Genomic DNA, 12,817 nt, shown 5'->3' on the forward strand with positions numbered 1-12,817 from the left:
ATTAAATTGTTTTTTTATGTTTATTTTTGTTATGGTGCCCAAATGCAAACAAATATACGAATTTTCGTTCTCCATTGTAAAGAATATTTATAAATGCGACTCCATTGTTCCATAAAGATCATGCAGATAAACTGCAAACCTGCCCTCTCACAAAGATCTGAATTAGCCACAAAAAAAAAGTTCTAATCCTAATTCCCATCCTTGGTAAGCTGGAGAATCACGCTGAATGAACAGAAGTGTTCATAACATTACTTTAACAATCCGGTAAATAATCTGTACTATAATACACCAACTCAAACAGCTAGCCACAGTTTGCTCGCTTTGTGGGGCTGTACACATCGACTACGCCTGACGTGGAATCCTCCCACCAGACTGAAAAGATAAAAATTGAATAACTACTATAATCTGCTCAAAAGCAGGCTTCTTGACGACGGTTTCAAACAGACTTTTCTAAACAAATGATTTGTTTATAACTCAATCATTGACCTATATAAAACAACATTAGAGCTCAATTAAACGTTCCATCCTTCAACTATTCTAATTCCTTCAGTCATCCAAAATCCTTCTTCCCAAAGTAAATGTTCCACATCTTGCCTGTAACCTTCACAACGAGACCTCAAAATCTCATTTATGAACACCATTACTTCCTCTTCATTTTAAAAAAGCTCCTTTAAACCCTTTAGACCCACATAAAACCCTTAGACAGAAACCTCTCTTCTCCAAAAACTCTCTCAGACAAACCACTGGCGCAAGGCCTCATGATTAAGGAACGGATTTTTATGTATTTAAAAATGCCAAATATTTAATTAAAATATGCATTTATTTTCGTCAATTATGTGGAAAATATGTGATTTTCTTAAAATATTTAAGTAAAATGGACTTTTTTTTTATCAAAATGGATTTTGGGAGGGGGCAAGTTATAATTATTTATACAAGAAAAGAACATTTTTACAATTCATAATAATTTATTAGGAACAAAATAATTTGTTTTTACAAGTTATAATGATTTATACAACAAAGAACATTTTTACTATTTATAAAAAGATGTGTTAAATTTTCAATTTTGAAAACTTCTCTTCGAAATTGTTTGCAACCACATGAAATTTCAAATGTTGGAACGTAAAGTGACGACGATCTGGGCGTAAGATGGACATGTAACGACTAAAAGATCGTTCAACATCTGCAGATGTTATAAGTTGCCTTGCTGAAAGAAGTTATCTCGTTGGTTGTAAAGGGTACACGATGTTCTGAGGTGACTTCTGTTCCACTGATGATATCAGAAATCAGGCAGATGGTCTCCCACCCTTTGTTCTTGCTCAGTACTTCTACCAGTTTTGATCTGATCAGATCTCCCTTACTCCCAGGTATTCCTTCCACCTTTTCGATGACTTTTTTAACGTTGGACACGTTTTCTGTCAGTCGAACATTTTGGGACTCAAGTTGGGTAATGGCTTGTGCAAGAAATACGCAATTGTCAGAAATGAATGCAAGGTTGTTCCTTAAAGTAGGTTTCTCGAATAAAGACTTGGCTGATATTTAGCAACTAGTTGTTTGTTTGAGGCCGATGTTCGTGGCATTTCACCCAAAAAAGAATACACTAAGTGACCGAACGAAATGAATTGAACACTTCAACGAACGAGCTGAAAGAACAGACAACGTCAGACAACTTCAAAGAACTAACAAGTGCCCGTCACTGTTTAGCAGCATTCTGTGTAAATTACAATAACCATTGTACCCACTGTGATTCACAGCCCTACAGTCTGTGGTTCACAGTTCCTGTCAACCACCTCCCAATTATGAAAATATGCCCAAAATGAAAAATATGAAAAAATATGTACATATTTTGATTAAATATGTAGAAATATTTATTTATTTTAATCAAATATGTATAAATATGCGATAACATCCAAATATGTGGAAATATGTGAAATAAAAGTAGACTCAAACGGCTTAAAAAGTGTCAGTATGAATACTTCTAGTTGAAAAACGTCTGTAAATTGCCTAGAAAAAAATATGTAAATACATACGAATCCGTTCCCTACTCATGATCGATCAAAAAGTGCCAGATAGTGCTACCATTTGATAGTTCCTCCACTCTATTAGTGTTATATACATATATTTCACTTAGTATGCTTAAGCGCATTGCCGTGTTGTGAATATACAACCAACAAATACCCACACTATATAAAAACACCTATTAAGCCGTATCATAGAAGCTAAGAATCTTAACCGGTGCAGGAAAAGAGGAGGCAAGAATTCCAATCAATCTCCACATATGACATATTCTGACGAAACGATAACAAATTTAGGCACCTGGTGAAAAAGCTTAGATTAGGAAAGTTCTTTTTCTGAATCCAACTTAAACTCTTAACAGACACACCAACGGGTTTTTCCCTTCAAGTTCAAAGTAAGCTGGAGAAACGAAAATTGATTTAAGGTTGATTACCACCATTTCTAAATTGATTTAAGTAAATTTTATATCAAATAAACTGTAAAACTTAATTAACAGTGCTATTTTCTATACTTTTCTAAATAAAATTACCCAGAATACATTAAGTGTATGCTATTTGTTTGTTCCTTATATGCAATACTTAGTATATACGATCAAATTATGGTACATGACAAGTTCTTTAGAGTAAAAGTACTATAGCGGAAATAACACACGAAAAACTCTCTTACGGGATCGGGAATGGAAAAATAGCGGGAAGCAATTTATAGTTTTCATCCTGAAAAGTCTCCTCAAGAAACAACATTTTTCTTTTGCTTTTCAAAACCAAATTTATCCCTGGCCAGCTCTGGGAATTAAGGTGGAATTAATTCAATTAAACCTTCCAGCGGGCGCGAGTATCTCACAGATACAGACTAAGACTAAAATAATCGCAGTTTAGTGACGGAGCGGCGGAGGGTGCTGTCCCTTTAAGCAATGCTACACCCTCATGACTAGTTTCCTTCAGTGCTAATCTCATCTTGTTCGGGGTTGTACATTTCTTTGCAATTGTCGTTCCGTGCCTGACATATACTCGCGACCAATTGAGTAAGTTTCCAGACTTATCAATTATTTATATTTTTTCTTCTAGTCCATCAAATTGAACTATTTTCAACAATGTTTATAAGAATATTGTTTTCTACTGACAGAAAAAGACATTGTATATCTCAGATACGAGGAGGAAATATCTGCGAAAGCTTTCAGACAGTCTAGTGGCTGAACATGCTGATGGTAATTATTAATTACACTTACTGGTTTGAAAAAAATAAAAAGTACTGTCGTTTTCTGAGTCTTTTTTTATTTGTTATTTAATCATTAATAATTACAGATGTTATTTAATTAATTTACTTTCTTCTATTGTTAAAAAAAATTAAAAATACCAAAGTTTATCTGTAAGATACGCGCGCTGTTTTTGTAACTTTTTGGGCGCGCCTGCTGGAAGGTTAAATTTTAACACTTTATTATAAATAATTTAACAATTTCATAATACTTTTATCAACAATGTAACAAAACATGAAACAGAAAAAGTGAAAAGTGTCTCTGTTTACACACTGTATTGTGTAAAGAATATTTTTTTTTTTTTTTTTTACTTTTAAATTACCAAAATTTTGATCTTTCTGCATCTTATTTTTAGGCATCTACTGTTTATGGGAGTTCCACCTCAGCATGTCTTGATTGCTCACCTGTTTGTTACAATTGTTTGTTACTGTTCAATAGATAACAATTATTCTGTTTATCAAAACAATCATGAACTATGCGCACCGAATCATGAACTATGCGGACCGAATCATGAACTATGCGGACCGAATCATGAACTATGCGCACCGAATCATGAACTATGCGGACCAAAATCTTGATGGAGAAGCAATTCTCTTTATTAACATAAATTACTTTTTTTCACATAAAATTATGCTCATAAAATAATCACAATACAACAAGGAAGCTGCCGTAATGATTATTTCAGTCGACGAATACAACAAAACAAAAAAAAACTGGCTAATTCAATTGCGATAGTAATAAAATTGAAATGGTAATATAAAAATTAAATCATGCCTTGACGACCCATTGTTCAGTCTGTTTTTAATTGGCCTCATGTGTAGATTTAGAAGTTAAGGGTAACAAATTTGGAACACATAGAAAACCCAATTGAGTTGAGCTGTTGTATGTAATTCACTTTCAACCTACATGTCACACAACAATAACCCTAAGTAATGGTGTCCTCTTGAAACTATCAATTCTTATAGAAGTTTGTTTAGAATATTAGAAAAAGTTTAGTTTTAAATGGTTTCTTGTGTGTTCTTGCTTACTTTCACAGCAAATATTTACTTTAATCGCCAGCCCCATTCATTAAAACCTGGCCGGAACGGAGAGACATAATGTCCAAAACTGCAATCCTGGATGTCATTAGTAAAAATCTAGAAAAAATCCTTAAAATTTGGATTAGAAAATTATTATTCAATTCGTACAGAAGTTGAAATTCCCAATCGAAAGTTTCAATAAAATTAAATATTCATTAATTTAAAATGTTACAACATTAAACAAGAATCCATAGAAAATTTGTTTCTCTTCAATAATACTTGATCAAATTATCAAAACATTGGAATTTTAGTTAGGGAAATCTATTACGTTGAAAATCTTCAGAACAGTAATTAATTTTTTTTTTCTGTATTACAAAGCAAGAGTTAATTAAAAATCAAAAATTGATTAACACCACTTTTTGAAATATGTATCTTAAATTTTAGTGGTTAAGTCATAGCTTTTTTATAATAAATTTCCCAAATAATAAAAGTTAACACCATTAAACGACAAAATGATTTGGCCATTGAATAAAAAAATAGAATGTATTTTAGAAGTTTGATTAACTCAGTGCTCTAATGCAAATCGTTGCATTAAATTCAATAATTAATTAATAATTCCACTCAAATTAAGAAGCAGGTGCTAAATGATATCGGTAAATTTATTTGAATTCATATTATAATTGGAATTCTAAAAAAAACAATGTACATTATTTCATCACATTTCTCCACTTTTTGTTTTATGAAGTTAATCGAGTTGTACAGTGAACGGCTCAATTAATACTCAAAATTAAATACACTGAGTTACCGGTAACTCAACTTATTCAAATGATACTCTAAGCTGTAACAGATTAATTAAAGTAATAAAAAGATTTAAGAAAAGTTACTGAGTTACCTAACATAACTTAAACCGAATAAACGGTTTTCTTTAACGTTTTGAGAGATTTTGGTAAATTATATAAGAATATATAAGCGAACTAGATGAGAACTGGAAAAATGGAGCCCCAAATTTTGATATAATTTCCAAATGTGCGGGCGTTCAATTCTGTGGAATACTTACGTGTACAGTAGCAGGAATACTTACGCAACGTTTGTTGTTCTTCTTAAATACTAAATTACCAAAAGTAATTGACAATCTGAGAATTATATTTTGATGGGAAAATGTCTTGGAACATCACTAAAAAATGGGTGGAAAGATCCCGCAGCCAGCCAACCATCAACAGTTCATTGAGAAATTTCAGGTGAAGCATTAAAGATGATCTATGATGTAGGGTAAACAATTTATTTACTTCTAAAGCCTCATAAAGGTTAAAAAGATACAATTTCCTATAAAGCAATAACATCATGTCTAGTGTAATCTTAGAATAACTGAAATATGTAGTATCATTAACTTCTGAGATTTTCAATTTATTTGAAAATATAAAATCCTTAAAGTTTTGCCAGCGGATATACCAGAGTGGTGTCTGAGGTACTACAGAAATTGCTAATTTATATAGGCAATAGAAATATAGGTATTCCTAGTCATTCTGGTCAGCGATGGCCTTCGTGAAAGAAAGTATCGTCTTACAGAACATTGTGTGCAAACAATTAGGCTGAACTTCTAATAATCTACCCTTTTAATCTTTTGAGTGGTTAAAAAAAAGAGAATATTTTAATAATTCTATAAACGTATCACTGAACTCCTTGAAACGAGTTCTGACAGTAATAGGGCTTGACAGTAATTAGGCTCTGACCTAATTGCTTATTACAACTATTTCGTGCCTTTGGTGAAATACATTAGGACGAACTAAGGCTACTAGGACCGTTACATTTAGCCCATTTCAAGCAAAGTTTTGCAAGGGCAAGGTCCATGTTGGGAACTCCATAATGAAATAGCCAAAGGGTTGGCTAATCGATGAACTAAATCTACCATACTTCCCTTCAACTCAATACAGAAATTGTATGACGAATACTATTTAAAAAAATATTGAAGACTGAGGAAACAAATAGATAATTACAGATACAATAGAACTGAATACATTTTTTTTTACAATTGGTGCAAGAGTTAAATATATTATTAAACATAAACTACATAATATCTCCAATTCTCTCAGTACACGGATGGAACAGAGCCTAAAACCTTAAGGTTTATTGCAAAGGAATACCACATATATTTGGAAAACCACGTCTTGTCGAACATGGGGTCAATCATATTGACGGAAAGGATGTCTTCCGCAAGAGTTCTATCATTACAGACAACCAGTGTACGAGGTGTGGCTATTAAATAACGAAACTGATGCTGCTACAGAAGAACTATACATGCGCCAAATCTTAACGACCGACAGGTGTGCAGCGTAAAGCCTTCTCTTTCGATTGCAGCGTCTCACGTGTTTGTAGAGAAATCTGTCTGACCGGAACCGTCGTTTGTGTAAGAGGTGTTAGTTTCGTTTTGCCGAAAACATGATACTACACATGTAGTAGACCAACGAATTGTCGTGAAATTTCACATGAAAATTGGTAAAACCGCTACTGAAACTTATCTTTTATTAAAAACAAGTTTATGGTGATGAATGATAATCACGTGCGCGCGTTTCTGAGTGGTTCAAGCGTTTCCAAGATGTCCGAGAAGACGTCGGAGATGATGACCGCCCGGATCGCCCTTACACGTCCAAAACATGATGAAAATATCGATTATAATTAATCAACATTACTACCGTGAGGTGCTTGCTCAACTCCATGAAAGAGTAAGAAAAAAACGGCCCGATTTGTGAAAGAACAAGTCACGGGTTCTCAATCAAGACAACGCGCCGGCTCACATTGCATTGTCTGTCAAGACGTTTCTAGCCAAGTACAACATCCCAGTTTTTGGCCATCCGCCTTATTCGCCTGACCTGGCCCCATGTGACCTTTATCTATTCCCCAAAGTCAAATCTGCATTTTAAAGGAACACGATTTCAGTCCGTTGAAGCTGTGATAGAAAAAGCGGCACGCGTCATGCAGGAGCTCACAGAAAAAGACTTCCATCACTGTTTCGAACGATGGTAAATTCGCATGGAGCGTTGTAGGGATAGGGGAGGGGTATATATTGAAGGTGATAATAACTAAATATGTATAAATTTAAAATAAAGTGTTTTATAGTAATAGTCTCGTTATTTAATAGCCACACCTCGTATCACCGGACAGTGAGCAGTAAGACGTTTGCAGGAAGAGGAAAACTAAAGGCCAACAGCTGGATTCGAACCGCGTGGGAATCCATTATTAGTTAACCACTAATGCCTACCCTACAATTATGTTTTACTTTATTTTTCCTTCATATTCTTCTTTACTACGATAACTTCATTCACTGTAGAATGAGAGCTGAATAGAGGATTTTGAATAGAGTGTCTGAAAGCCAAAAAAGTGTATAAAAATAACGAATCTTGTAAGCCCTATTCAAGAAAACTGATACAACAGAAAAAAATGATGCTGTCGGTTAACTGTACAAATCAAATCAGCCGTGGACCCAAAATAATATGTGCATAAAATTTGGTTGAATGTGCATGCAACTCATAGCCATAACTTGCAACAAATGCAAAACATCTATTTTTTATACTATATAACGCCTGCATTTAATAAATTAATAGAATCGTTTTAGGGAATCGAAAGAGCATCAAAACACTTGGGCCGGATGAAATGTCGCCAAGATAAAATATACGCCTGTTAACTGTTGAAAGGAAATCCTCTTCTCAAAGATCGACCAGCATAACTTAGAAAAAGTGGAAAATTCTATTTATCTAGGTCCCTCTATCGCTCATACACAAGATGTTTACGAAGAATTTAATAGGTGGATTTTGGCAGCAAACAAATGTTACGAGCACTTTAAGTCAAAATTGAATTAAAAAAAATACTAAAATCGAGCAAACCTTAATTCGATCAGCTATAATTTGTGGAGCTGAAAAAGAGGATTTACAATACTTCTTCTTTTTTTTTTTTTTTTAACATAGTGATCGTAAGGAAGGAACTATTGCTTAATAAAGCAAGGATATTCTCAGAGAATGCGGCACAACAGGGAACAGGTATTCTCTGTCAGTTCTAATTGTAGCGGAAATTAAAGTAAAAAAAAGTAAGATAAACTATACATATTGTTAGAAGGAAGATGAAGCAGTTGCCAAGGAGAGTCCTAGAGAGTTTAAACCAATAGAGAGGTTTAAACCCGAAATGGATGGACCTGGAGGACAGAAGGTTGCAAGAACTGCGAGGGCGTTAGACTGAATGAGAATAACTGGTGGAGAATCTTTGGGTGATGGCCAAAGGCTCATGGTGATTCCTACTATTCCGCCTACATAGTTGTGATTCCAAACTGAAAACTCTATTCCAAAGAGATGTATATCTAGTCGAACCTTAGTTTCATAAGCAAAGAAGAATAGAAAATGCGATTTTTTATTATTAATGAGTTATTTTTTATTCAGAGACAGCGTTTACTGAAAATTTTACTCACTAAATCCACATAAGAGTAGTAAAAGAAAGTAAAAATTGCGATAGAACTGGGATTTTCAATTTTGATTGGCTAGTTCTAATTCCAGTCTTCAATTCACCAACTATATTAAGTCTGGGAAAATAGTTGCGAAAAAAGTGTGCAGGCCTATCACCTTAGTTTCCTGCCTTACTAATGCAACAGAACTGCAATACTTTATTTTACGAATTTATATTTTTAATTAAAATATTATATTTTTACAACTTTATAAATTAATAAGTGTACTAAATTATTTTTATTGTTTATTTGTAATTATAATATAGAAGGTAAAGAACTGCTATAAACATAACTCTACGGGGAAGTACATTAATACTAAAGTTAAATCGTGGCCAGTGATTTACAAGTTAACTCAAATAAATTGTCAATGTTGCCAGGCTAGAATCATTGCCTTGTTAAGACCGTTACTATGCAATGCCACACACCAAATGCGCAATAAAATCTATTTTTTTCTTTTTGTTTTTTTTTACCTACTTTTACTGCAAAAATAATGTTCGAATTTCCTGGACAATTTCCTGAATGTAGACTTTAAATCACCAATTTATATGGCTTTAGTTTAGGCTGTATTGTTAGGTTCTATTGTTACAACTTGGTAGCCTAATTCTAGAAGTTACTTAAAAATTAAAAAGTTCCATGCCCATTCACCACGATTCAAGAAAAAAAAAAAAGTTTGTTTAGTAAAAAGCTATCGAGTAAGACTTTTTAATTGTTTTATGAATTTAAAGTAAGTTTTTTAAATGTCTGAGGTTGTTTTGAACCCTTGATTAAAACCAAAAAAATCAACGTTAATGATCAACTAAATGCCAAATGGAATCCCACATTTTTATGTACACTCGTAAACACTTGTTCGTTAATTGTTGAAATCTGTAAAAGACACGAATTCACCAAAATTTTCTCTGCACAATAATAGCCAGCTTCTTTAATTCTGAATTATTACTCTGTTATTTTACTAATCTAAATCCTAATCCTAACAGTAAAAATTGTGCGAAATTCTCAAAGCCTTCTTTGTGAAATTTTCAAAATTTTATATTCACAGAAAATGTTTAATCACCTTCAGTAAACGAAAACAATTATTTTTGCGGAAAGTCTAAGCAGTGTATGTGCTGTTAAAATTATGGATTAAAAATTAAGGTTTTAATCGTCTAACGGAAGTGCTAATGTTAAAAAACAAAAAAAGAATTACAAAGTTTTAAGAAAATCGGTTAAGGAGGAAGTTAATCTCAAACTATATTGTTCTTGAGGCTTCGAAATTTTTTTTTAAAGAAAAGGCTTCACTGCTAATCCAAATAAATCAGTCGGTAAAATGTAAACACATTTATACCTTCTAGTAAAAGAATATTCTTTGAAAATTTTATGGACGGTTTAAATGGTATAAACTCCTAATTGAGGAAGAAGCCAGAGCCAGCACGCAATCTGACGTAAAAAAACTGAACTAAATCGGAGCCAAGTAATTGGTAAACTCCAGTGTTTATTCCAATTCAAAATTTTTAAAAACAAAAAATTAAACAATTAAGCCTATTTTTTCATGCGAACTTTGGCGGAGAATTCTATCAAACGTACTTTGCATTTCACATATAAACCATTAAATAAAATTCCCAAGGCCTAGACTAAGGAATCAAACATAGTACCACAACACTCGAAACTAGAAAAAAAACCTTATAAGCGTTAAAAACCAGGATTTTAGAATATAATCAGCGAATGCTTGCCTGATTGGTTGTAGTTTTGTAGATCGACTTACATATCTCTGTTTTATTATTTTGAAAGTGCTTCTTTGATCACTTCAATTTTTTAGTAATTATTTTTAATAGATATTTTTTTTCGCAAATATTTAAGATAGTTTAAGAAAAAATACAAGTAAGGATAGTTTAGCAGAAGCCGTAATAAGGTATCCATAAGGCTATTTTTAATTTTCTCTTTCTGAAGCTATCAAAAAATTTAATTTTCGAATTAAAATAAATATTTATGTACAATTTTTAGGATTACAATAATTGAATTTTTTTTTTTTTAAATTTGGTTTATTTCCCAGTTCTAGACACTTTCGCACTCAGCTTGATCTTGCTGACTAATGAGTGACATACAAGTAAAACTTAATTTCTCTAAACCTTTTTAATTATGGGTTAAAATCCGAATGAGGTCAGAAATAAGAAAAATTTGCGGGTAATGTCTCGTAAAATCCATAAGTGTTTTTATTTACACAAAATTAAAAAAATTACGAGCGATTAAAAGTCACTTCTTTCCATTCCATTTAAGTTTTTCTAATTTACTTCATCTTAAATCCCCTATAAAAAGTTATGCGAACAACAGAAATAATAGAGCTAAATCCTTCATACTTAATTTCTAAAGTGTCATTAGGGATAATCCCAGATAGTGACTAATTTCATTAGTCTAGGGATAGATGTAAATTCTGCATTAAATCTACCTAGAACATTACAAGTATTTAGAGCTCAAATTGTAAAATATAGATTACCTATTCCTCTCGATGGATGAATGCACCATATTGACTTGCATTTTTTATTAAATAAGAGGGTTATTTCCATTTTGAACCATTTACGAATTCTGATATCTTAAACAAGCCTACTGATATTGTGTTCAAATTTATTGTTGTAAAAATTGGACTTAAAAAGTATTTTAGATTTAATTTAACTGACCTGTTACAATATTTCAAAACATGGTAACGTCAATATTAAATATTTAAATAACAGCTTTAAAAATTCAATAAATTATGTACACCAGTCTTATTGCTTACAAAATTACTACATAAATAATTTAAATAGTGGTAATTTGTATTGTCCTTGCACAACATGGCAATTTAGTTTTAAAATAAGTGTAGTCAATTTTAAGTTTTTTTTCATTATTATTTAATTTTGTGAGTGTTTGTAAAAGAGGTATTCATAGTCCATTATTTGGATGTTTAAATTTTCTTTAAAATATATATAATTTTTGGACTGTACAATTTTTTTGAGATTCCCATTTTTTTTACCGTCAAAATTAGAATTTAAATTACAATTAAAAGATTTTATATGTAAAGAATCTCAGAAAAAATCCGCTTCATTTAAATCCTTGGCACATGAAAAAAATCAATTGGCACTTCTTCGATGTGGAGCAGCAGAGCGCTAACTTTCAGGCAAGAGTAGGTATCACATTTTATTTAATCTCAATAAACAAATATTCGTATTTTAATGGGGCCTAAAACAGAAATATTTTTGCTAACTAGAGTCAAAATATGTATAACTGTATATATTCCTTCAAAAAAAATGTTAATGTAAAAACTACTTTACAAAGATTATGAAACCGTAATAAATTATTTGTACAGCACTGAGTGAATGTAAATTAATGTCTATATCCAAATCAATCCGTACAAGATTCTCTAGCTAAAATAGGAAAGTGTCGCAACTCTTTTAAATAGACCCCATAATTAACATTCGTTTTCTTGTGATTAGACTGGCGTAATATTTTATTAATATTCCAAGCGAAATAAAACTGCCTGTATCAAACTTCCGTACAAGTGTGAATGACTTCACGTGGCTCTGCTGAGTTTTATTTAATGAAATGTTTTATTAAAACTACTATTAAGGGAACAGAATTGTGCATTCACATTTTGTTTAACTCACCAGTCAATCGTGCAGATCATACGATTAATAAAACACGTGGTGTCGATAGTCACAGCACTAAGTACGAGCATCACTCGAGTAGGGTCTGGGTACGACTGACTGCCAGTTACCTCCCCCTACTGACGGTTCCCCTTCCATTACGCCCACCACCCAGTTCGCCTACATAAAAAAACCCTCAAACCCACAGGTGCGTTTATATACATTATTAACAGTTTTTTTCTTCTTCTCCTTTTATATATAGGTATATATTTTTATTATTTTTTTTAACAAAAATGTCTTTTTGCCATAAATAGAAGCTAATTTTGCAATTTATTTAGCATGTAAAAACCAGTGAACTTAACTAACTTGTATAAATGAACTTAAGAGTTAATTTTAAAGGACCTACATATGTAACTCTGATTTGTGGTTTGAAATTAAAAATATTATTGTGCCAATC

The 12,817-nt window shown here is 32.2% G+C and overlaps 1 protein-coding gene across 3 annotated transcripts in view; it reads right to left on the minus strand.

Annotated features, from left to right (window-relative positions):
- Positions 1-12,529, minus strand: part of LOC141460566 (uncharacterized) — a 519,534-nt gene extending 507,005 nt beyond the window's left edge. For all 3 annotated transcript variants that reach the window (XR_012462144.1, XR_012462143.1, XM_074140735.1), the window contains exon 1: positions 12,382-12,529. The gene's annotated coding sequence lies outside the window, so the exon portion shown is untranslated. The remainder of the gene's footprint in view (positions 1-12,381) is intronic.
- Positions 12,530-12,817: the final 288 nt, after the last annotated feature.

Source organism: Rhodnius prolixus, unplaced genomic scaffold (genome assembly GCF_049639745.1).
Source record: "Rhodnius prolixus isolate KJV_2025 unplaced genomic scaffold, Rpr scaffold_1, whole genome shotgun sequence".
Lineage (NCBI taxonomy): Eukaryota > Metazoa > Arthropoda > Insecta > Hemiptera > Reduviidae > Rhodnius > Rhodnius prolixus.